Genomic DNA, 25,687 nt, shown 5'->3' with positions numbered 1-25,687 from the left:
CAATGTAGGACGACAGGAAGGTCCAAATTTAAGTGTCACACAAGAAACTGCAACTCATCGTGACTTCAGCAATTCAGTACTTGAAACAACTGCTTCAAAAAGTTTGACATAGTACCCGAAATCTGGGAGCTTGAACATTGACTAAATATCAGTTGGAAGTTTCTTGTCACTAACAAAGAGAAATCTCACAAAACAATATTTATATTTCCCTTCATATATTTATGAAGTTCCAGTATGAGAATAGAACATTATCATCTGCTGTGTTTCTGTTCATAATGGTTGAAAAGGGGCCTGTTGCAAGAAACCCAGTGGAAATCCCTACCTTGGCAATCGTCAGTATCCTCCTGACTTTTCTTAGTCTTGAAAGGCACTTTATGCGGTTATACTACACAAACACTCAATGGCTCATGATATAATAAATCTTTTCTAGTCCATCTATTCAAACCATATAGTTGACTTTGATGTATTGTGTTTATTACCTACTTTCAGTAAGCAGTCTGCATTTCATGGGATTCAAGCCCATGTCAGTCACCAGAAAAACACGGATATTCCTCAAAAAGCTAGTCAGAATGTTAAAAAATCTACATTAAGCTTGGCTGGGAAGGGGGTTTTCTTGGAGGAGAGACTTTTCCTTCCTACAGATAGAAGAATAAAAGACTAAGAAGCACTGTTTCTTCTTCATTTCTAAAATCAGTGTCTATTCTTTCCATTAGTGTTACACATGCTCTTCCTTCCTTTCCTAGCTCCATTTCCTGGCAATTAAAAGAAGTCATGCTTTGTATAAGACTGTGAAGAAGATCTGACTAGTCTGTTTCCCACTCCAGCTGCGATGACATTCGGGAGCCTCTGGAACTTGCAGAGGATTTGGCAGAATTAAAAACTGCTATGAAAAAATAGAGCAGACAAATAGGTGTATTGCCCTTTGGCAGCAGGGACTCTCCCACCTATCTCTTCTGCCAAATCTCACCTTCCACCCATTCAGTTCTTCTTGCAGAGGAGAATTTAGTGACAATGGGCTTGATTTCCAAACACATCTAGGCACATAAGGTTACAAATATTGTAGAAACTGCCCAAGCAGAGTATTACCAGAACCCACTAGAATGAAGCAGCTGAGCTGGACCTTATATATGTATTAAGACACCTAAAGAGAACTGAAAATCTGAGTTTTGTTCCAGATGTCCAATAGCTCTTTTCAGGCACTTTAAACATATTTTTGCACAATCTATCACTTGAGGAAGGACATTGTACCACTTCTAAAGGCCACTGGTCCTTGAACAGGCTGAAACGTGTCACACATTGAAATATTCTAGTCCAAATCAGCTATTTTTTTTTCCATTTAGTATTAGTAAAGAGCAAAGATGTCTGTCACTTCCTCCCATGTCCTTTCCTCTAATATTTGTCAGCCCACCTGATAGAATATTAAAGGCTCTATAATACTCAGAAGTTCCATGTCAGACTTCCCGTTAGTTGACATCTGAGAATCTTATACAAGGGAGAAGTGGGTGGAAAACCAGAAAGAATACATCTATCTAGAAACCAAGAAACAAGACAATGAGAAGAGTGAAATACAGCTACAGATACTATTACAGATAGAACTCTCCAGATAGGACAAACCAGACAAATGGAGAATATCCTAAAAAAAAACTGATTCATTTGCAGAGCAAGCAGAGCTCTATCTGATCATAATGATGAATAAAGGTGGAGCTTTTTAATACTGCACAGTTAGATTTATTTATTAATGTATTGCTAAGTGAAAAAGAAAAGCCAGTTTTGTGCCAAAAATAATGCTGTATATTTAGAAAGAATGAATTTCTGACTGTGTTAATTTTATATGTGCACCCAGCAAGGTGAATCTTTTGAGATAATTATAACCGGTTTGAAGCTGTTGAGCATGACATGCAATTTTGGAAAAATTAGAGAATCTCTCATTCCAGACAAGCTTGTAATGAAGATCAGAGAGCCCTAGCTGAAGAAAACACTGCTTAAGAAGATCCTAATTAACGTTTAGGAAACATAATTAGGATTTGCCAGACTTCAGAGCATAACTAGATCAGCCTGGTGTATTTTCAGGGAAAATAAAACAATGTCTCACTGACTTAGGACAAGAAACCACAGATCACTAGCAAAATGCAGAAAAACTCAAAGTAAACTGAAAACTCCATGGAGTGGTCTGTAAATAAAATTTAGTAGGAAGTAGCAGTGGAGGATTTTACGAATCATGGAAGTATAGAAGTATAAGCAGTGTTCTGACTTTGCACACAACTATGATATTTGCATGCTGCAAAACCTTTCTACAAAAACCCGCAGAAAATAATAGATTGTATTTAAAAGAGGAAATAAAGGTATGTATTCTATACAGTGAAAATTACTATAACAGCACTTTGCACAGAGATGATCAAACACCAGTAAGGAAGAAGATTTTATTATTCATGCGTACTGTACAGTGACTGCTACATCCAGTAGCTGTTATTACTAGCTGGAAGAAAAATATCTTAGAGGTTGGTCACTTATGACTGGTCTATGTGATACTTGAAGTTACAATAGCATGTTTGAAGAAAGATCTAGTTGAACACAGGTAGGTAAACTTAGATTATACAGTGAAAAAATTGTTCCTACTTGCATGCAAGCTGAATACAAAGAAAAAAACCCTAAAATATAAGGTTTGTAATTGTTTCATGAAATGTCTTTTCTACTGCCGAAAATATCAGACATTTAGAGTAAAATTAGTCTGCCCAAAAGTAGGCATCTGTGAAACATAGGTACTTCTAGACATAACATGGTGTATCTAAACATAGATACTTAAAATGGTTTCATGAATTAAGCCAGTTTCCTTCATTTGACCTTGGAAATCTAGAGGACAATTTCAGAGGTAGGCATAACATTAGGAGAACTGAATCCTACCTTCAATGTGATTGTGTATATTTTGTAAAAGGAAAGAAACCCATGCAGGTAGAATAAAGATCAGGGCCAGATATTATACATACAAATATGCTCAAAGGACAGAAACTGTCAAACAGAAGATTTTATGATGTAATCCTTCAATTTGAGATCTTTGCCCCAAACATGGCATAGATTCTATTTCTATATGCTGGAAAAAATTACATACAGGTTCTGGATTATTATTCTTGCTAACTAGAAATAGAGTTATTAGAGAATACAAGTACCAAATATTCAGTCTTCTCAAGTATGGTGCAAACTGTTGAGTGGGGAGTTAAAAACTAAGAAATCAACTGTTGAATGAGAGACTGAAAATGCTAGGAAATCAAATAAGATCATTATTTGGCCCTGCACTCATTTTCTGAAATGTTGTTTGATATCAGTCTGAGAACGAGACTTTTGGTTAGAGGGTGTTTGGTTGTATGGTCACTACCGACAGACAGATAAGTATCAAAAATTCTCAAAAAAAGCATTCTTACAGTCAAACAGCTCAAACATTCAAATGCACAAATGGAACATGCATTATGATAAAAGATCACATGAGCTAAAGCTGTGCATATAAACTACACCTAGTGAATTGGAAATTGGGCCAAAAAGGTGGCAATTTCTTGTGAAGTCCTTGCTCCTGCTGGGTAACTACTAAAGAAGGATAGTTTAGTACACAGAGTGGGAGGCACAATTACCTCTTCCACAAAAGAGGGAAAAAGACATCAGTCTTTTTTCCTTTGCCTAAAACAGCAGAAAAAAAGAAAGCAGGCCACAGGTAAACTAGTGGATTAGACAACAGGAGTGAAAGAACAAAGCATAACAATTCAGAGGGTAAAGCCTGGAAGGGTTTTGAAATCCAAGTGATGAAGGAGACTAACTGAGAAATATTAATGGGAAAACATAAAGCAACAGCAATTCTCCTTTTGAAAGGTTTGAATGGAAGTCTTAGACCTTCCAGAAACTAATTCAGGTGAGGGGGGAGGGGTATTATTTTATAAGTAAACTATGTTTTTAGACACAGAGGCATCTCCTCCTCTTCCAGGACCTCTTTTCTCTAATATTTGCTCAGTATGTTCATACAGCAAAAGTCTGCAATGGCTGTAAGCTTGGATCTAGATTTTTCACCAACCAGTGCTCGAGAACACGCTGTGTATAGCAGAGGCCCTAGAGAAAAATAAGTAACTCTCATATTCATCTTTGGAACCCTTTCACAGCTGAATCCACTGCAATCAACATTTTTTTCAACAGGCAACACCTCTCTAAACTCTCCAAGAACGACATACATTTTTATAAAGGGTAAACTTAATAGGCTTGCAGCACATCCTGTGTTATGCTCTGCTCCCAGGGAAGATCATAGTTAAGGACAAAGGGTAGTAACAAGCTAAAATGGCCCCTCCTATCAAGGCCGGCAAATTCAAACAGACCTCTGAAACTCCCCATAAACTACCAGTTGGCCCAGACTGACAACATCTGCTTAGGACAGCAACATTATAAATGAGTAAGGGCAGTGCAAAATCCCACCACCAAGGCTTGAGCTGTGATAAGTGATGTATGAAAAGAGCAGGGCCTTTAGAGGTGTGTTAGTTGTGGATAGAGCCTGTGAGCCTTGCTTTGGTCAAGCTGCTCTTAGGCTAACAGCCAAACTAAAAATGGAAATGGTGGAGAAATAAGTCAAGCTGGACGATAACAAGCCTGCAGCACCATGTGCTCTGTGCCCATATGGGCATATACCCATGCACATTGCATATGGGTATGCCCATAGGTTTTCCACAAAGAGATGGTAGCTGAATTTGTGTTCACAAACGAGATCGGATGTGTAGGGAAGAGAACTAAGGAGAGAACTTTGCAGAACCTGCAAGGGGATGAGAGGAATCCACAAAAACACCACGGGAATCATTACAGTCACTTAGGTAAGTACAAAACTGGAGATTCTGTTATGCTTCTTTTCACTTATCCTTGACTCATATCTTGCAATAGCAATTTTGTGTTCAACAAGTCAACACTTTTCTGAGACATGTTGCTTTTTGACCCCACTGTGTACGTGCTGTTTCCTTCCTCTTCATCTGCCTAAATTTACTCACTGAGAACAAAGCCATCATTGTCCTGGACCAGTGGTCCATCTGTTCTAGAAAGCTGTTTCTAATAGTAGTTAGCACCAGATGTTTCCTAAGGAAGCATCCTCATGGTCAAAATATTGAATATCCTCAACGAATATTCATATGTACTAAATGCAAAGAATATCACCAAGTATATATAATACAGCTTTTCTTGGCAAGTTTTGATACTACCCTTCCTTAAAGGCAGGACAATAGTATTTTGTGTGAATTGCACCACATTTTCTCATACCACACTTGTCTTTTTAAAATTTTAAACGATTTCAGAAAATGGTGTTTTATTGCGTTACTCACAAAAAAGTGAGTATCTCTTGCTGAATAAAGCACTGTAGTGAATTGCCTACTCCCGAGAACCTACAACAAATTGATGAGTGCTCTAAGTTCTTGTTAGTCTCAATGGAGATTAGAGTCTTTTGAGAACAATCCTAAATTCATAGTCCTGAGGCTTTTTAGAGCAGAAATTATCTGCCTTGCACCTATGAAACTGCCACTGTTTTCATCAACACTTTTGTCATAAGTAGAACAGACCAAAGCCTTAGTGGATGTAACCATTTCATTGTGCTAAGCTACATAAAAATTCTCTTTTACAGCCATTTAAATTCAGGGTAAAGCAACCCCCACACAGATGAGACTACAGGATCAAGATTTTATTTTTTCAAACAGGAAAGCCAAAAGTAAAACCTTTTCATGAAGCATTTCTTCATTTTCTATTTGCTCAGTTGAAAATTCTATTCCTACTTATTTAATCAGCCTGTTTCTGCCTTTTGAGACTCCCAAAAGCTTATTCCCTTAATCATAGCCCACGTATGAACCGTCCCCTGAGCTGTATCTTTATGCCAAATAACTGTTGAGGAGCTAGTATAAAGTCCTTGTTTCATTCAAAGCAGGTTTTAAATTTTAGCAAACGTTCTGGATTACATGGAAAATATCTCTGAGTTTACTTCCTTTTCCAAATTAATCTTTTTTGTATAAAGTACTTTTCCCTTTCGGAACACCTAAGAAATTACAAAGCTAGAAAAAGAATTCCAAAGCAGAGATAGAGCACATGTTAATTTTAAAACCGGAGGCAGGTCTTTCTTAATAATTTTATCAAGCTGTCATCTCAGAATGGCCACCTCTGAGAAGCTGTCAGCTTCACTGACATAAATGAAGTAGGAATAATGGAAGGGTGCCAAACATGGGCTGCTCCCAAGGACTGTAAGCCACTGCAGCTATAACCAATTCGAGGTGTAGCAGAGGGAACTCCTAGGAGTATTCTGGGCATGCCTTGGTGTTCTGCAAAACACTGAGGCCCTGCAGAAGATCGCAGTGCTGTTGAATATGTTGGCAGTATATGGCAGTATACCACCAACATATTCAACAGCACTGCAATCTGCAGAATTTTGTTATGTACAAGCAACCAAAACATGGGCCACTACAAGCAGTCCTAACTAACCTGTACGTAATGTATTTATTTCTTATTTCTAGCTTGAATTTGTCTACTTCCATCTTCTAGCTGCTAGATCTTTCAGTTACAGTTTGGGTCTGCTAGACTGAAGAGGGTGTTGTTAAATTTCTGCTTCCCATACACTTAACTAAATCATCCCTTTAAGTTTGTTCTTTTTCCTTTTTTTCCTTCAGTGAGAAAAAAATAGGTTGATACACAGACTGGCCTTAAACTTGCTATTATAAGGCACATTCTCCAATTCTTTAATAATTTTGATGGTTTTCCTTAGTTATCAGGGGCCTTCTTCAAACATGGATATCAACACGAGAGCGTCCCAATTGCTACATTGTGAACCTGCTTATATCTCTAAAGATTACATTAATCCTTTCCCCACTGCAGTGCTACAGGAGCTGATTACTCACCACGAGCGCCCCTTTTTCGTCCCACTCTTACCACTGTTTCCATGGACAGATTCCTTCTGTAAATATGCCAGAATTCATTGTTTCTAGATGTCGGGCTTATCTAAATGCAGTTAACCAAATCACTCAGATTGCTTCTTCTTTTACTCTCAGTGTTTGAATTATTTTTTTCAAGCCTTATCAGTAAGAAATTCTATGGCTGGTTGCCATAGTATTTTCTCCCAGCATTCAAATCCCCATTAGGAGAAGCATGTCACAGAATTAAAAAATAATACACCAGGATGCCTGACATGTAAAATAGGACCATGTCAATGCACGTGCATTTTGAAGCGTTAACAGAAAAGTAGCTGACATACGTACAAATTATAATATGTCTTTGCTTTTGCAGAATGAAGGCTTTACTTAGGTTTCCACTATTTTGACTGCTTTCAAAACCCATTATTGGGACTTGAGGTTATAAATAAGAGAGGTGGAGAGTAGTAGAACACTAACAGAAATAAGACAAAAGCATTAAATAACCAGAAGGAAGGAAGCAAAAAAGCAGGAATATGTTAAAAAGAAAAACAGAAGCATTTTTTAAAACAATTGGACAAATCACCCCCAAATAACTACCAAGCTGAGTTAAAAGAACACGGGAAGTGTTAGCAAGTTGCATTCTCAGATAAATGGAAATGAAGTATGTAAGTACAAAGATGCATTAAGTTGCCGCATTTCTATAGACATTAAAAAATGTACATACAGATGAGTAGTTTGGTGCTAGTGTAAACTCACAGCCAGGTTACACAAATGGATTGAATATTCATCCAAGTGCACGTTACATGTCTGCCCTCAGGCTTGCTGTGTGTCTGCATTGGTGCTTTATTTTTCCAAATGCAGCCCACAAATAGCCTTATTCTTTTATCAATAGTGTAATGCCAAGATGGTACTGTAAAATACATAAACGTTCAATATTTTTGTGAGCCTATACACAGCTGCATATCATCTGAGATTGCACCATATGAAAGGTCTATCTTTAATGAAATAAAAACTCTATAGTGAATGTAATAATTTCTATTAACAAACTCTAAATAAGCAGTCTTATTATGTCATGTAATTTTTTGTCCTTTAACGGGCAGTAAAATTGTCGTGTATACCTAAAACATGCTTGGAAAAGGAACTGCATCATCATTATCTATATTTCCACATGTAAGACTGTGCATTTTTTGTGGTTATGTGTGTAGTCTTACCCCACACTTCTTCAACCAATAAATATTTTCCAGATGTCTAATATTATGAGTAATTTAGTGGAAAGCACATAGTGAGTTCTGCATTTGTCAATATGCAGAACCTCGTCACTTTGCAAGACTTGAGGGAATTCTAGAGTCTCACCAAAAGTCCACTATTAAAATAAAGTCTGAATCAAAGTAATCCAAATATCACGCTAAAAATTAACAGTTAGTGCCGGTAGATGTCCACTAAAAGTGCAAAGTTTGAGACGACAGATGCCTAAAAACTTACAAATTATATTTGCAACTATTTACAAACTATATTTGCAATAAAACTACTGAATGCTGAAAAACTAATTACTCCTACATTTACACACAGCAATGAATGGTCTTGGCTTTAGGTAACACGTTGTGTCGTGAGATCTCCTTAGTCTAAAAAAAGGAAAATTAAAAATTTAACATTTATTTGAAAATGCCCTTATAATTTATTTAACACTGTTATAATAATCAGAACATAATTTTGCTGCCGTACAGTTGCAATGTTTCTATTTTCTTGGATAGTCAAGTGACCATCACCAGGTCTTAAAGCAATAGATTCAATGTTTGTTTAACACAGAATCTTCAACAGGGCAATGAAGTGTTGAGTTTGTTCACAAGATACTACCATATATATACCAAAATACACTACCAGTTTCTGAATCTCATTATACAGTTTCTTCATTTTTCTAACTTTTCCTTTTAGCCTTGGCTACAAGGCAAATCTTTCCTTCCATATATTTATTGGGCAAACTGAACAGCAGGACTTCTCATCAGATGAAATGACAGCTTCAGGTAGAACAGCTGTAGGCCATGTGCAGGCACTTCCCAATGCTCTAGAAATTATTAACTTCTCTTCTTGTTTTCTTAAGTGACATTTTAATAACTCCACTATAACTAAAATCAGAGTACTTAAATAGTTGGTTTTCTGCCTGGATTAAAATTCCTTCCTTCCAAGCATGCCACATTAAGTACTTACACAAGGCTACAGGTTTTAGGTTCAGAGATAAACAATACCGTAAGAAATTCTTCTCATTAGAGCTAGCTTTCCTCCTTACTGATTTGTCAGTACTTCTACAAGAATATTTATCAGCATATTAGACTTTTCTGTCTGCTTTGCTTTTACCCTTTACTCATCATCATATTTTCTGAATTATGCTTAGAATGTAATCTTTGTAAACAAGAATTGATACAATCAGATTCCAGTACTGGATTACCGATTCACAGGCTTTTACAAAAACCTGCCGCAGAGAATTGAAGAATGGGAAGAGAAAACCCTTTTCCATAGACCAGAATACAAGCAACTTCTTGCTCTGTGAAATCTGCTTAAACAAATATTATGCATTAAGAGCTGGGAAGGAATATTGATTATTCTTTTGGGGAGAAGAGGGTTTAAGAACATGGCACAGGAGAGCTATTGCCTACCCCTGCCTACCCCTGAAGTTGATTTGAGACTTTCCGTTTGATTTACCCCAGCTTTATCAACCTTAAAGCAAGCAATAACTAACTTTGAAATTTACCTGGTATAAAACTATAACTGATAGGCGCCGTGAGAAAGCAATGTGCTTATAACGTAAAAAAATTGTCTCCGGTTTAACAAAAACAAATCAAGCTCTCAAAATAAACAGAAGTGTAAAAACTGTATTTCTAAGTTAGTTTTCTGTAGCATCAGAAAGGCAGACCTGAATTATCCACTGTGTGGCATGTACCGCAGTAGCCCTTAAAGGCTGGCCTGAAAAGCAAAAAGCTGAACAAGAATACACACATCACATTTAAATAATGCCTCTCAGCTTGGACGCCAGCTCTAACTCTTGAAGTGAAATAATCAAGACACTGAGGAACAACTGAGGAATAACTGAGAAACTCTTGGCCTCCTGAGTATGAATCATTCTTCCCATCACAATCTTACCTTTGGCTCTTTTGCCATAGGCTATTTCTCCTTTTTTATTGCATGTCAAAATTTACTTCCTAAAAGTGTTTACACACCAGTTAGGAACTTCCTCCAGTTAGAGAAAGTCCTAGAAACGGATTCTGTTCAAGTCATTTTTTCTATTCCCAGTCACTCGCTAAGCTTCAGGGTTTTTCCCACTGCCTCTTTATAATAGGTTAGATTACAAAATCCAAAAATAGAGCTCCTCTCTTGAGGAGCCCTTCACCCATGCCGGCATAGCCCGTGGCTCGCGTTAACCAGCTTCACTCCACCGACAACAGGGGAACTATATCAGTTTCTACAAGCTGAGGTTTTGACCCTGTAATTTGACTAATTTCCGTGGACCTTATAAGGTCACTCTGTTCTGTTCTGCTCTAGTAGATATTCCAGAAATATGTTTCTCTGCTAACATCATTCACAAAAAAACATTTCTGAGCATAGGGTCCCAGTGCAGGCTACTCGCACCCTCTTGTGGCGCTTTGCAAGGATATTCGCAGGGAGCCTGCAGCCTGCCAGTGGCTCAGGGAAATGAGTTCACGCCGGGCAGCACTGCCCCTGAGCTGGTCGGCCAGCCAGGTGTTTGGGCCTCAGTCCAAGCAGTGGGGATCCACGTGAGAAAAACGATGAAGTTATCTGGCCCTTAAGCCACTTTATCTGGACCTTAAGCCACTTTGAAATAGCACTGGTTAGAGCTATTAAAAGACAAGCTGTTTCCAGAAAATGGTGGGAATGCATCTTTTTGACAGATTTAATCTTATTTGATAATTTTGCTTATACACAAAGGTTTAATACTGAAAAATGTGGTTTTAAAATCACAAACAATGGCAATAACAATTCAGGAAAAGCTCAATTATTATTAAACAGATTTATCTGATTCTTATCCCTATGATTAGGTGCTGTATACTGACTGGCTAGATAGAAAGACAATGAATTTTAAGTAAATGGATCAATAAATGAAACCTAATATATGTCGTTCTAATACATCTCCATTTAAAACTACTTTTATTTTAAGCATGTTTTTATTTTAAAGTCACAAGGAAACAAAGTATCAAATGTCTAACATGGAAATAATAACATCTGCTTGTAAACATATGGTAAAAGACTATTTTAATAATAGTTTCTAACAACATTATTATTCATGTTTTAATAAATAATGTGGAATTGTAGACTATCTCCATTAATTTGTTTTACCATAAAGATTATTTCTTCAATTTTATTACTTCCAGTTCACTTAAGATACTCTCAGATACCTCAACTCATAGATAAAATCCAAATTAACTTATAATAAAAAGCTAACTGCTGCAATTAATTTTAATGTTTCATCATTTAAAGTAGTTTTAATGGTTTGATTACCAGAACTACAGTTTCACCTTGCTCTAAAAAAGATGCCACATAGAAGGTAGGAAAAAAGAATATGATGACGCAGAAAAAATTTCTTCCTTACTCCAAGTGAGCAGCTATTGTCATGGATCAGGACCTATAGTAGTAAGGCCTATATAAAAGGAAGAAGAGATATTTCACGCCCTCAATTTCTGAGACAAATCCAAGTTCAATTGAAAAAAAAAATTTGGGGGGACAAGATCATCCTCCTCACCTTTTTGTTTCAGAGGAATGTCTGGGCCCTTCTTGGGATATTACAGCATGTCTGTAACAGAAGACAAGTTTAAAGGGATTTTGACGAGTCTTTCTGTAAATGGCAGTCAAATGCCATTTTGCCAAGCACTTTTAATTGGATATAGGAGTAAATATTCTAATAACAGGCCAAGCATAACATCATAAAAATTACTGTGAAGTAGCTTTTCCTTTAAAACAACAAGATTAGAAATAAAGGTAGTTCAGTTTATGTTCATTGTGATCCTTTGATAGGACGAACACGGGGAAACAAGAAAAGAGAAATCCATCAACCTAAAGAGCCTCTGTGTACAAGAAACAAAGCGGTTTGCAGTAGCATGAACAAGATAGTTTGGGATCTATTACTGATAAGACTGCTTTTTTATCTTGTTTGAATTCATTGCATTTCACTAATATAAAGCTAACTTCTAGACAAAAGAAATGCTTACTACTCTCCCTCAGCACAGAGTGGATTTTACTCATCTCAATCTTTTAGTATCAAATGTACACAAAATAATAAAAATAAAAATAAAAGTAATAAATCTTTGCCCATAAATCATAGGGCTAATTCCATACTTACCTATATAGGTTCCTTTGGGAAAACAAAGAGCTACTTTAAAGTGTGAAGTATACAACACCTCTGGTACCAGCAAGTACCATCACTGTTGATATCAACATATAAGTGCAGCTCAGCAGTCTGTCTGTTGCTCACGTAGATCCACCTAGTTTCGTTCTAACTTAGATATTGATATCAGTGTTGCTGTGGCAGCAGAATAGAGACGAGTCACTCATCTGTTTACCTAGAGTCCTACTAAGGCTTTCCTGTGATACTCTTGCAACACCATCATCCATATGCAAGCTAACCGGGGACAGCAGCACAGAAATACCTTCAGTTACTGGTTGCACTGGATGGGTGCTGGAACCCATATTTTTATTACTATTGCATCAAAGATACTAACTATTTTTGGTTTCAGAGACTGCCGGAAACCATTACGGATAAATGGCTTACCATTCTGGTAGCAGGAAGACAGATACATAGAAATACATAAAAATATGTATATCAGTTACTTTTAGGAAGATGTTTACACAATTTACAAGCTTTTTATAATTGTATTTTATCTAAACACTTCCAAATTTTAACTTTATGTTTGCTTTCATGTAACATTTTCTCTTTTCATTATTATTATCATTTCATTATTGCATGAAAACAGTAACTAATAATAATAGCAGCAAATATCGTCTTTAAGAAAAAGAATGCAATTTTGAGAAGTTTGAAGTAATAGGAAAAGGGAATATAGGTGAAAAGAGCGAAAGTGTTCTGGACCCACAAATGTAATCTTTTAACTAAAATTGTGAATAACTAATTCTTTAGTTCGATCAACAAAATGAAAAGTCACTTCATGTTAATGCCAAAGTTTAGCGAAAGGAAAACTCCTGTCCTCCAAGACTTGTTATTATTCTGGGGGAAGAAATTAAGATTTCTTTCCTCAGGTTACCTGCCTTTGGAGTTAGATTAAAAGCTTTTTAAAATTTAATTTCAAAATGTCAAAATTCTTCGCCCAAAAGAGAAGACAACATTTTAAAAGTCAGACAGTCAGCAAAGCCCTCTCCTAGTTTTGGCTGATAGAATGCTTTCCAGAGCCCCTTCTTTGGCTGAGTAGAAGGCAATTTGTTTGCCATCTGTTCCCCAGATCAGATTCAATTGCAAAACGTCAGTTTAGTTTCCTCTCCTTAGGTTTGTACTGTGGGATTACTTCAGACAGAAAATCAGAGTTGCGGTAATACATAAAGGAGATTTCCAACGTAGGGAATTCTGTGTATAGCCCTCATCAACAAACACAAGAATTAGGATGTATTTTGATTACTGTTTCCACTGTAGAATGCACACATTCAGTGTGATAGTCTTGTTAGAATGACTGTCCTCACATAAAGTATGCTAGGTTTTATCAGTTGAAAAGCATTTTATTCATTTTCACTGTTAAATTTCATGTGTACCCCCCACAAACAGTCACAACTTTTTACATGTGACTATCATATATCCCAACCTGATTTCTACTACTCAGAAAGAAAATCATGCTTAAAAGCGTTTTAAACATTTAATTTAAACATTCTAATCGGATTGTCTTTTGTGCTATGATAATGAAAGGCTGTGAGCTACCATGGGGCTGCAGTCCTCTAGCAGTCACTGGCAAGAAAAAGCTAAGATAGCAGCAGTGCAACGGTCCTTTCTGCCCCAGATGTCCCTCATCCTGTCCTGAGGAGACAGGATGCTGCTAAAGTGGATGGTTGCACTGATGGATACGTGTCATCATGGGCTTTTCTGTAAAACCACAGAGCCAGTGCTACGCACAGCTTTTCTAGGCAAGCAACCTCCATAAACTGGCTGACTCAGCCAGCAGACTTGGAAAATTATGTCAAGGCCATTATATGTCCTTCTATTTCCTCTACTGTGAACAGTTGCTTCTTTGAGCTTGCCTTTGACTCACAGGAGTCAGAAAAAAGGATTGCTTTTTTTGCAATGTATTGCATTATCATCAGTCTTGCCAATGAGATATCAATAGACTATTGAAACAGTGGAGTTATAAAAAGCTATCGTTTACACACCTCTATCAGTGTATCAAAGCATTGTCGTTATTATCTAAATCACTTAAATCATTACAGCTGAATCAGAATATGTACTATACTCTAAGAGAAAAGTGTTAATCTTTCGGGAATTTCTATTTTCCACTCCTCAAAATCTGGGAACCTGTTGCTGAGTTTTTCAAAGTTCCATAGAAATTTTAAGCTTTGTCCTTTTATTTTCTCTTTTACTTGGCAGTATTCCCAGAGCTCAGTGTGAAATAAAGGGAGTTCATCCAATATTTGAATATAATAATAAATAATAATCACATCAGCTGCTTGAGCAAACATTCTCAGCCCCATTTTTCAAAAGTAAGAAAATCAGACACAGATACCTGACTGATTAAAAATTATGCCTATGTAAATCTCTAATTAACTATTTAAAAATCTAAAATGGCTGCTATACTTAAAATGATTGCTTCATTTTAAAATGTATGTATTTGAGAAATACTTGGTCATAACTGATGTCAAACTACGTCAAGCACTGAAGAACACTCTCAGGGAACATATTTCCTAACAATGAAAATTGCTCTAACCTTTTGTCATGGCTATGCAGGTCAGTAATTTCCAAATTTCAGAGGGCAGGGGAACGATGCTAACCCTCAGAATTTCTTGCAGACCCCTGCTGTAGCCAAACTTAATTGACAAGCTTGTTAACGGTACTTTTTAATACTATTCTGTGAGTCAGAAAACTGTCCAAAAGTTTGGACAGTCAAGGCAAATGAAGCATCCTTGTATGTCCTTTAGTTCTAGTTGCTGCCTGTTTCAGCTGAGACTTCCCAACTCCCAAGTTCGAGAAAATCTCAAGATCTGCTGCACTTGCTGCTGTACAAAGCTGTACTTCCTGTGGCAATAAATGCGCATAAGAGCTGTAGACTCAGGCTGAGACTATCAAAGCCAACTAATTCCAGTTCTCCTGAAGCACTTAGGAAATATAAACAAAACATCTGCAGTCAGAAATAAGAAATAGGATCTAGTTAATGCATTTCACAGGGGCTGCTCTGAGAAAAAGTCATTCTAAATGTGTATGTGATCTTAGCTTTGTCTTGAACTCAAATTAAATCCATCACAAGGACAAAAGACACTGTTCAACCTGGACAAGAGCATCAGTAGGATGGTAGCACACCTATCTGCTGCCAGTGTGAGATTATGAATATTTAAGTGCTCATACGGGGTCTCAGAGATAGAAGAAGCTAGTGGGAAAATTTTCAGATATCTAATGAGGGTACAGGAAATTGCAGCTCTTTTAATTTTTTCTGGCAATATAAACATTTCTGCAGCTTTTGTTTTGTTTATTTTTCTGAATAAGACCATTTAATTGTAGTATTGAGTAAACAGGAGCTCTATTAGAAAACATAATGCTAGGTCAGCAGGTTCTTGACTCTATCAAAGTCAATGACAGTAAGGCATGACGGGAAAAAAGTTTTCAAAAGAAGGCAAACCCTGTCTTGGAGATTTATGTGTAGTCAGAGATACACAAAGTGGTTTCCAAAATAACAATACAGAGGTTACCAACAGTGGACAATTAAAGACTTGTATATAAAGAACATCAGACAGAGAAATGAAGAAGTTGAAAGAGTGATTAATTCAAACAGCAGAATACAGTTTAAAGTCCCAAACAAAGGGAGAAAAGATTTCAGTATAGTGACAATTCTGCTTTGTTTAATCTGACCTTTTACATGATTGACCCTTCTCAAAGAACATTTTCAGAAATACTGCATTTTTGTGTGGCCAAGTTGTTATTTGTTTCAATACGGCTATTTTTAATTTAGGACAGATACAAGGTCTAATTTTGCTTTTCCTGTAAATCCAAAATATCCCATAGATTCATTACTTTTGTGTCGCACTATAAAATCCTTAACAGACTAAATTGCACAAGGTCATGAGAATCTGAGCCACCTTTGGAAAAAAAACTGTCAATGAAGTCCATGAGAACTGGAGCAAACCTATAATATCTGTTAGAAATGCAGCCAACAGACACTGGGAGAGTGTATGGAGTGTGATGAATTGTGATTCCAGATACAATGTGAAACATAGCTTAGACTCTTACGCAGTGCCTCTTGATATCAGGAAATGGAGTTCTGCAGTTCACCCACTCTTCACCTCTGTGTCTGGCTGGATCATCCTTTTTGGTCTGGTTTCAGAAAGACTACAGTCTGTGCATTCCTGTATCTGTGTGTGCCACTAACTTTTGAACTTGGTGATTAATTTTAAGTAGCTGAGATCTCAAAAGTAATAAGTTTTGGAAGGTTTCATGAAAAAGGAAGCCCGGTAGTGGAAACTCTTCCTTAACATTAAGGCAAATAGCATGAGTTCACTTCTTCTCAGACTCCAGAAAACCTGCACAGAGAAAAGCATTATAAACGCCCCAGCCATTGTAAAGTTTCAGAGAATGCACTGCATTAAATAACAGAGTATCCAAGCAAGACAGCAAAAGCAGGAACAAATGAAAGGAAATCAGGCTTCATCAGTTCTGCTTTTCACAGAACTGCTGCTTGTAGACCGAAATTCCAGAACTCCAGGCATGTGGGGGACCTTCAATAACATTGTCTATGACAGTTTGTGGCTGATATTGGATTGAAATCCCATGAGGAAAACGAATCCGAATATATGGTAACTTAACCAGCACCTATAAGGTAGCTTTAGAGCTTTTTACCACACAAAGTTCAAAGAAGCATATGCAACATACCTCTCAGGGAGCACCTACAATTAACATTTTTCTTCAGGTCAGATGTGCACTTCTGAAGCAAATCTGGCCATTTTCACAGAAACACAGAATCACAGAATCGTTTAGGTTGGAAGGGACCTCTGGAGATCATCTAGTCCAACCTCCCTGCTCAAGCAGGGTCCTCTAGAGCAGATTGCCCAGGATCACATCCAGACGGGTTTTGAATATCTCCAGCGAAGGAGACTCCACTACCTCTCGGGGGAACCTGTTCCAATGCTCTGTCACCCTCACAGTGAAGAAGTTCTTTCTCAGGTTCAGGTGGAACTTCCTGTGGTTCAGTTTCTGCCCATTGCCTCTTGTCCTGTTGCTGGGCACCACGGAGAAGAGACTGGCCTCATCCTCTTGACACTCCCCCTTCAGATACTTGTACACGTTGATGAGATCGCCTCTCAATCTTCTCTTCTCCAGGCTGAACAGGCCCAGCTCTTGCAGTCTTCCTCACTTAGCATGCTTCACATCACAGAACGGTCTTGGATCCTTTTCAGCTAAAACTAAGCAGGAAGATGCATTCAGGACCTATGTAATGCACTGCCACTGCTGATGGGAGTATAGTCCACAGAACATAGCTTTAATTTAATTAAGCTGTTTCTTTGCCGTGCTTTGTTGGCTGCCACTGTCCCAATCACCACCTCTGAGCCTGAGGGTCAGCTGCATCTCTAGGATTTCTTCTGTCTCTCAGCATTATCTCTCAAGCAGAGTATGTCTTCGAGCTCAGCGACCTTCTCTCACTGTCAAAGCACTTTGAACTTGGACATCTGAATCTGGTCCAGACCAATTTAGTAATGTTAAAATTCAAAGCAAAAGGGCTTTGGCTTTAATTATTGATGAGAGGGTGACAGCTACTACAAACAAATATGCAGAGACATACAATGTTTACTGAAGTAATTCAGCTATCTTCCACATTCATTCAAAGAGTTGTTAGTAGTTGCAGCAAGACTGGAACTTGGAAGGTGGCACTGAGAAACACAAAGTTTCGATGTAGTTTTTCATGCTGGGTTTATCTGATCATTTGCAGAAGGAGTGGGTTCTCGTGCTCTTATCCCATTTAAACATAATCATTATAGTTGATTTTAAATAACCTAATGGTTTATTTGGACTTAGAAGCATAATAAGGATAAAGTTACTATTCTTGAAATTGCCCTTTACCCTTCCATTTTAGTCGTGTATATGAAACAGTAGTGTTCTGTTTCTGTGCTGGCTTCAAGTCACTAGTGTGTTTCTCATTTATAAAGAACTTTTACAGCCTAATTGGGAGCAGTTTAATTCTCAGATTCTCAACTCCTTACTACACCAGTTAAGAGTCCAATTGACTGTAACGATTCAGAAAGAGGCTCTTTTGGAGCCTTTACAGTATGTCATGTAAATTGGTGTTCAGGGACTTTTAAAAACATGATTTATATTATATTTAACTGGAATATTATTCGCATGATAAGAGCCCCATGCAGACTATGACATAATGGACTGCAGCCACTTAGAAGACGCAGTCACAGTTTATGGCCTCAAGGCCAACGAACCATTTACCCCTGGAAAATGGTCCACAGGCTTATCTCTAATCCCAAATCATATCACCAGAAATATTCGGAGATCTGAGATGCACATTTCATGTTCAATCATCTGATTTTGTCCCCTGTGCACTTATCACAATGTTCACAAGATCCCATCTAATCTTCTTATAACTATTAAATTACATTTATTCATCAGTTCCCTTTGAAGACAACTGGGTAAACTAACTGACTTCTATACAGGACATAACTTCAAAGGTCCAGGGGGTCCAAAGTCCTCCCTACTAAAGTTAGGCAGTCTGTCTTTATACTAGTTCCAAACAAAAATAATCAAAAAACTTGCAGCTTTTCCTATTAACGTGCACATTTTTCAGCTGGGCTCATCAGTAACATGACATGAGTTATAACTGGAAGAAGATTAGAAGATTGTTTTCCTAAAAATCTTTCTCAATTCCTTCATTATTCCCTGCACTGTGGCACTTGACCGATTCTTGCAAAGATATTCTACAGACCGAAGAGCCTTTGCCACTTGAGCAAACTCCCTGGTAGCGAGAACCAGAATGTATTCTGTAGAAATAATTAACACAGATAGCCTTTCCCATGAAGGGCTTTTAGTACAGAAACAAAAATGATGTTATGAAAAGAAAGGATAGGTGGCTGTAGAGTTTAGACATTAGACTGGAATAAATCAATATGCCTCAAGTAACCAGTGGCAGGATTAGCCAGCATTTTGCTACTCAAAAGTGGCAGAACAGAAGTTTCAGATGCCATTTCGACCATTATTAATCAGTTGGAAGATTACAGTGAAAAAACAGCTTTCACTCCTCTGATTTTCCATATCCACCGTCTGTGCTGTGTAATTAGATTTTTAATTCTGTGGAGCACAGGCTGATAATATCCATTTCTGGCATCACATCTTTGTAAAGGCTCCTAGCTGAAACCATAATACAAATCATGAATAACAAAATTAGAACATTTTGCTGGGAAATGATATTGGCATTGCTTGTTCAATAAACAAAGGCACTCCCTGTCTAACATAACAGAATGTCTGAGCACCTATTAGAAACTCAAGGAAGGAGTTTTTATGTATTTCCAGTTGTGAGAATTTCAGCCTAATCCTGCCCCCCGAGATGTTGCTAGCAAATCGATCACCTACTAACTTCTCTGAGAACACATCTAGGTCCTATACTTTATTTAGAGATAGAATGCTAAGACTGAAAGATGCTGTATGTGGTTGTTTCAGTCGCATAAGTGATCCCTAGTTTTTACAAGGAGAATTGAAGCCATTTTTTCTTGTACCAGCTTAAAAAATGATCATTTTAAAAAATATACAAATGCAAAGAAATATAACCCTTCTGGCTTTTACTTCAGACCTGTAAGCTAATAAATAAGCCTAGACTTCCTTTCTGTTTCAGCTACAGGTAAAATATGTTTATACACCCTGAAGCATTCAACTTTGCAGTCATTTTCTAAAGAAAACAAGGATGTGAAAGTGCAGGGGTATCTGGAAGCTGAGGAACTCTGTGAACCATTCTGTGCCAACCTCTTTAGCCTGGCAGGCTCCCTTTATGGCAGGTCAATGACACAGGTAAAACTAAAACACCTGAAAAGCATTCTTGGAAAATTTTGTTCATGCAGAACTTTCTGAGGACAGTGATTCCGCTGTCCTCCACCCCAAAACAAGGAAGAAGTCAAGCAGGTGATATGACCCTCCATTTGCATTTAGTGTAAGGGCCCTAACCTTCGCACCATCAGTGCGACAAGAGCAGTCAGTCCTTCTACTTTGAGTAGCATTGTAAACAGACAATCAGGACACATGAGGCCCCAATAGCGTACCCCCACTATCCACTGCAACTTAGCAGCCTTCAGTGTGATGCAAAGTTGCACCCAAAGCTGCACTAAACCCACCTTATTGTGTGGGTTGCATTACATTAGAGATTTAACAGCTGTGTTTATTTGCTCTTTTTGCAGAAGGCACCACACTCAACTTACTGCTAAGTGCTGTTACATTAAAGAGCAGAGCCAGAAAGTTAATGTGAATCACACCCCGATCTCCTGCTGCTCCTGCAGGTGCAAGTGGTAGACTATGCAATAGATACACAAACTGATGCAATAACAAACTGCTGAGTGGTACCAAAGAAACACGATCTAATTTCTGTAAGCAAAGCATTTTCAAAAGGATTATCATGAACAAGGAAGGAAACATCTGAAAAATAAAGAAACATTGTTTAATCTATCCTTTCAAAATAGGTGGCCTCCAAAGCACAGTGCCTGTTTTACAACAGACAAAGCAGAATTAGGGGTGTATATATATAGGTGAAATAGTTCATGAAAGGTAGCTTGTTCTCACAAGTTTGTGAGTGTCTTCTGTACAGGCAATTTCCTTAAAGTATATCATATTGATCTGCAATATACTTTACAAAGGTCAATATATACCTAGCCTTGCTGCCTACAGCACATGAGGAAGTAAAATGAAAATGAGTCTGGGCTTAATGACATGTAACCATCTGGATGAATAATGTATATATGGTCAATCCGCAATACTCAGGAGGCCATCAGCCTAACTTTAATGTTTGAGATAAGCATCTATATGTGTTTTAGGTTTATCACTTGAGTCCTAATGCACTTGCCAAACACATTAATATTTAAATATCTAAAAATATACTCTCAGCAGGAAAATAGGCAGATTCACATTTACGGAGGTTCTCTTTGGTTAGCCTCAGTACATACATGGCATTCTGGAGAGTTCAGGAAAACTGCTGGTCTTTTCAATCTAATTCTATGAGACTGAAGCTGTTTAATTTCCTATCTTTAGCCAAGAAACGTTTGCTGAAGCCAGCTGTTAAGTAACTGTATTAACAGTCCATGGGCCTCTATAATCTCCCTACTGAACTGTGGTTCTATATATAAGAACTGCCTTAGAAAGTACCAATGAAAGTCATGAGACCTCAAAACATAGATATGAGGGAATAATCTAAATCAACAATAACTGGATGAGAAGCTGTTATAAAATGCGTGTTAGAGAAGAAATAATAGTTTTTTTCCCCTTGAACAATCTTGGAAACTTTAAAATATAACGTGTTTCCTACAGATTAGATTTGATTTTGTCTTTATCTGCTGACTAATTAATGTGGTACTAAATGATACATTTGGGAAATGAATTCTCATTTTATTGTTAGAGCAAGTATAGAATGAACAGCACTGCAGTATTTGTCTCCAGATTGCCTGCTAGGCTTTGATTTAGCTTTATTTAGGAGATACTGCCACTGTTAGTGAAAATGTTCAAATTCCAAGCCTATTTTACATTTGGCTGTACACTAAACATATTGGTGGGGACATCGCTTTCTTCTGCGCCCTTGCAGTACCCTCTAAAGACAGTAGAGATATTGTTTGCTTTCACATTTATAATATGAGTGGAAATATCTATGAGGTATTTCTTCAGATTTGAACTTCATGGTAGAATAATATGCCTCACTATGCTGTAAATTACAAAAAGATCTTTTTTTATTTTTCTTTCCTAACGTGTTGAGTATATTAACAAATACTTTCTGATAGCAGACTGTTTCATTCATTAGAAGCTGAAAGTAAAGAAATATTGAGCAAGAACAAACAATTTTGATCATCTTGGCTGCTGGCTCTAACAAATCAAGGTCTTAGAAAGTTTATAGGTAGATTCTTTTCTCATGAGCTCAGTGAAAAAATAAGTTGAACACTAAGAGATGGCAAACTCACTTGCCCCACAGTATTCCCACAGGTACTCTGAAAGGACCCACAAGAAACAAATTTCACAGCAGATGTTATTGTTTAATAGCAGCAAGGAGAGCGTGACTCCAGGCAACCAGCTAATCCCTCTTGAAATTTCTCAGAGATCATTAAGGTGTATGTTTATCTAAATGACATCTGTGAAACTGTACAGTAGTAAAATGCTATCCAAATGACTGTAAAAAATTATATATGTATAATATGTAATTTTACAGAGCCCAGAGTATTTTTGTCAGTTTTCTTTCTCCTGAAGAGAAGTTGCAGGTTGAAGTCATCCTTTCAACATTCCTCTCAAAATACTAAGCCAGGCCTGTAGTATAAAGTGAAGCATTATATTGTTCCACGGACGCGAGTGGGTTATCACCGCATTACACTGTTTGGAATCTCGTCCATTATGACATTTGTATCCAGTTACGAATCATTTGTAAACCACAGTTTACAAGCGGAAATCAAATTCTCTGTTTAAAGAAGTCCCATCTGTGCTTGCTGCTTCCTTAGATGTAGATTCTATAAGAGAGTACGCATGGGCCCAGGAAGCTGTTCAGTCTTCCTAAATTAAGATTTCCATCCAGTTTATATTTCAAAGCCTGGAATTTTGTTCATCATTCGGGTAAGAAAAAGAAAAATAATAATATAGTTCATGATTGTGTATTTTTATATTAAATTACAAGAAAAATTAACCCTAATTGAAAAAACTATCCGGAATCCCTGTGTTTGGTAAGTCCATTAGCGATCTTAGTGTGGAGGAAGAAGGGGTCATCTGCTTAACAACAGAACCACATTCTCCACTTTAAAATGTTATGTAACTTTTAAATTAAAATTTTATATTTCATTTTAGCATTCTACTCTATTTTTGCTTTACATTATACCTTTGTACAAGGTATACAGCTGTACACAAAATATTAGTAACTGTTTTTCATGCTTCACACAGAACATCTGATAGAAGTCTTTAATCTCAGATTACTAAACTACTGAATGACTACAGAGATAGGCTGCACATCTATGTGATCATTTGGTCGAAAGAGAAAAAATAACATAATTATGATATCAAATCTATATTAGAAAGCAGTGATGTCAGGATGCAATTAGAAGTATTCACCAAGCAGATTCTAAAGCATTCACTAAATCGAAAGAGTGAACTTCTCCATCTCATGTCTTTTTAAGGAAAAAGCTTTCATTTTATACCCCATAATTTATTCTTAAGTCATCCTTTTAAAAATTGATCTATTTTATGAAGTCTAAGTTTTCCAGTTTTCTAATATTTAACAAGAAGTTCTGCACTAGCAGATATATTGTCTAAAATACTGATTATTAATAATTTTCATACTGCAAATTCATACTAAAATGGCTCAAGCCTCATTTAAGATGTTGATATATTGAAATACAAAGCTATATAAAATTACTCCATAATCATTTTGCAACAAAAGAGTATTTAAATCAAACCAAAATTCATTTGACGAACTGCTTATCTATGAACGTTTAACTCACACCACATGTTTTGGGAAGATAAAACCCACAGCAAGAAGGACAATAACTTATTTTATAGCCATTCAAGCTTAAAGACTTTTAAAGAATCATTCTGAGACCCGAAGATTTTGTTGTAGAAAAAAGGAATGTCTGGACTCATTTGCAATAAAATTTCGGATGGAACTACAGAGGTAATTTGCAAAATAAACTGAACAAAGGGCAGCTGAAAATCTTTTTAAAATATCGTTCTACAAAAGGATAAAAACACGAATATAGTAATACAATTAAAGAATCGTAGAAAATTAAGTTTGAAAGGGAACAGGAGAGGTAATTCAGTTAGTTCCTCTGCCCAAGGCAAGATCCCACAGCCGCTGCAATCTATCCCAGCACTCAATTATCCATAAAATTAACAAAGTTTGATGCATGTTTAGTTTAAATTCCTCTTGAAGCAATTTAAATCCATTATTTGTTGTCCACATGGACATAAATAACAATTTATTTCTTTGCAGTTTACAGTTACTTTTTATGTACTAGAAGACTTTCATCACATCTTGTCTTTTTCTTCCCTAAACTACACAAAAACAGAGCCTTTAATCATTTCTCCTAGATTATGTTTTAAGACATTTGATTTTTCATGTTACTTTCCTCTTTTCCGTCAGATCATATCTATTCTGAAGTGCAGTAACCAAAACTGAATTTGCCCTAGAGCTGAATTTCTCAGCATGAAGTGGAGCAGAAAAAATTTTCATATATTTATAATACAAGACTTCTGTTTATGATAACATTTTACTGTTCCCAAAACATCACGGTGTTCCTGACTCAGATGCAAAGAACAACCCACAGAAACTTTCAAATCTGTTACTGAAAAAGTGTTCCTTAACCAGTCTTTCTTCATCATGAATTACCAATTCATATTCAGCAGACTGTGTATGCACGATAGCAAGACTACCTATCAACACTGAATCAATGAAAATTGAGTTTATCTGATATTTTAATCTTCCTGAATTAAGCAACGGAAAGAGGAGTATACATATACCTATGAACTCTAGTACATCCTTAACATTTCTACACCTGCTTCATCCTTAATATTTCCATATCTGGTTCCCTTAGGCTCTCAGTATTTAGCTCAATCTGTCCATTTCATTTCTGCAATTGCAGAATAGCAACAGTGCAATAGATATGCAGACAAAGTTACAACACTGCATCGAGAAGCAGCCTTCTTCAGTCTCAGAATTTCAGTCTCTCAGGATCTCAAATGCATTGTTAAATGGAGATAACTTCTCATCAATTAAATGACCAGATGTAGGGTTTTTGAAATCTTTTTAAAAGGATATTGAAATTTTCCTCTTAAATATCTGCTTGTTCAGACTACGCATGCTCAGATACAAAAGTACAAAACCGTACTATTAGAGCCCTGAGTGCACTGAGGCCTTAATTGCCCTGACCAGCCTCACCTGGGGCCTTTCAATATCCTTTGGCCAGGGGCTCCCCTGGGGCCTTCAATCTCTCCCTGAGCGATAGCTCAGGTGTACCTGTCCCTAGCCCTCTGCTTGAACTGCTGCTTTGCCTCCCTGGCTGGTTACCTTGTCTTGCCCAGTGCTCTCTGGGCTCCCACCAGGACCTGTTGCTGTCTCCTTCCTGTTCTGCTCGACCACCTCTGGTGCCCTGGGACTGCTCCCTTTGGTGAGGACACTGCCTGGCCTCAGCTGTGGTCATCCTGGGCTCCCAGCTCGCCTCCCCATAGGGAGCAGCCCCCGCTCTTGCTGCTCCCTGACAAGTATAATTAAATTTGAGTTTAGCGTTCTTCATATTCAAGCATTTTCCTCCTGAAAGGCTGTTCCTTAAACAGTTATAAGTAATTAATAGAAATGTTAGGTCTTTAAAGTCTGTCACTTCCAACCATTTATGAACCGGGTCATCATCAAAAAATAAAGTTCCCTTAC

This window comes from Struthio camelus, chromosome 2 (genome assembly GCF_040807025.1).
Source record: "Struthio camelus isolate bStrCam1 chromosome 2, bStrCam1.hap1, whole genome shotgun sequence".
Lineage (NCBI taxonomy): Eukaryota > Metazoa > Chordata > Aves > Struthioniformes > Struthionidae > Struthio > Struthio camelus.
Note: the sequence above shows the minus strand (reverse complement) of the source record.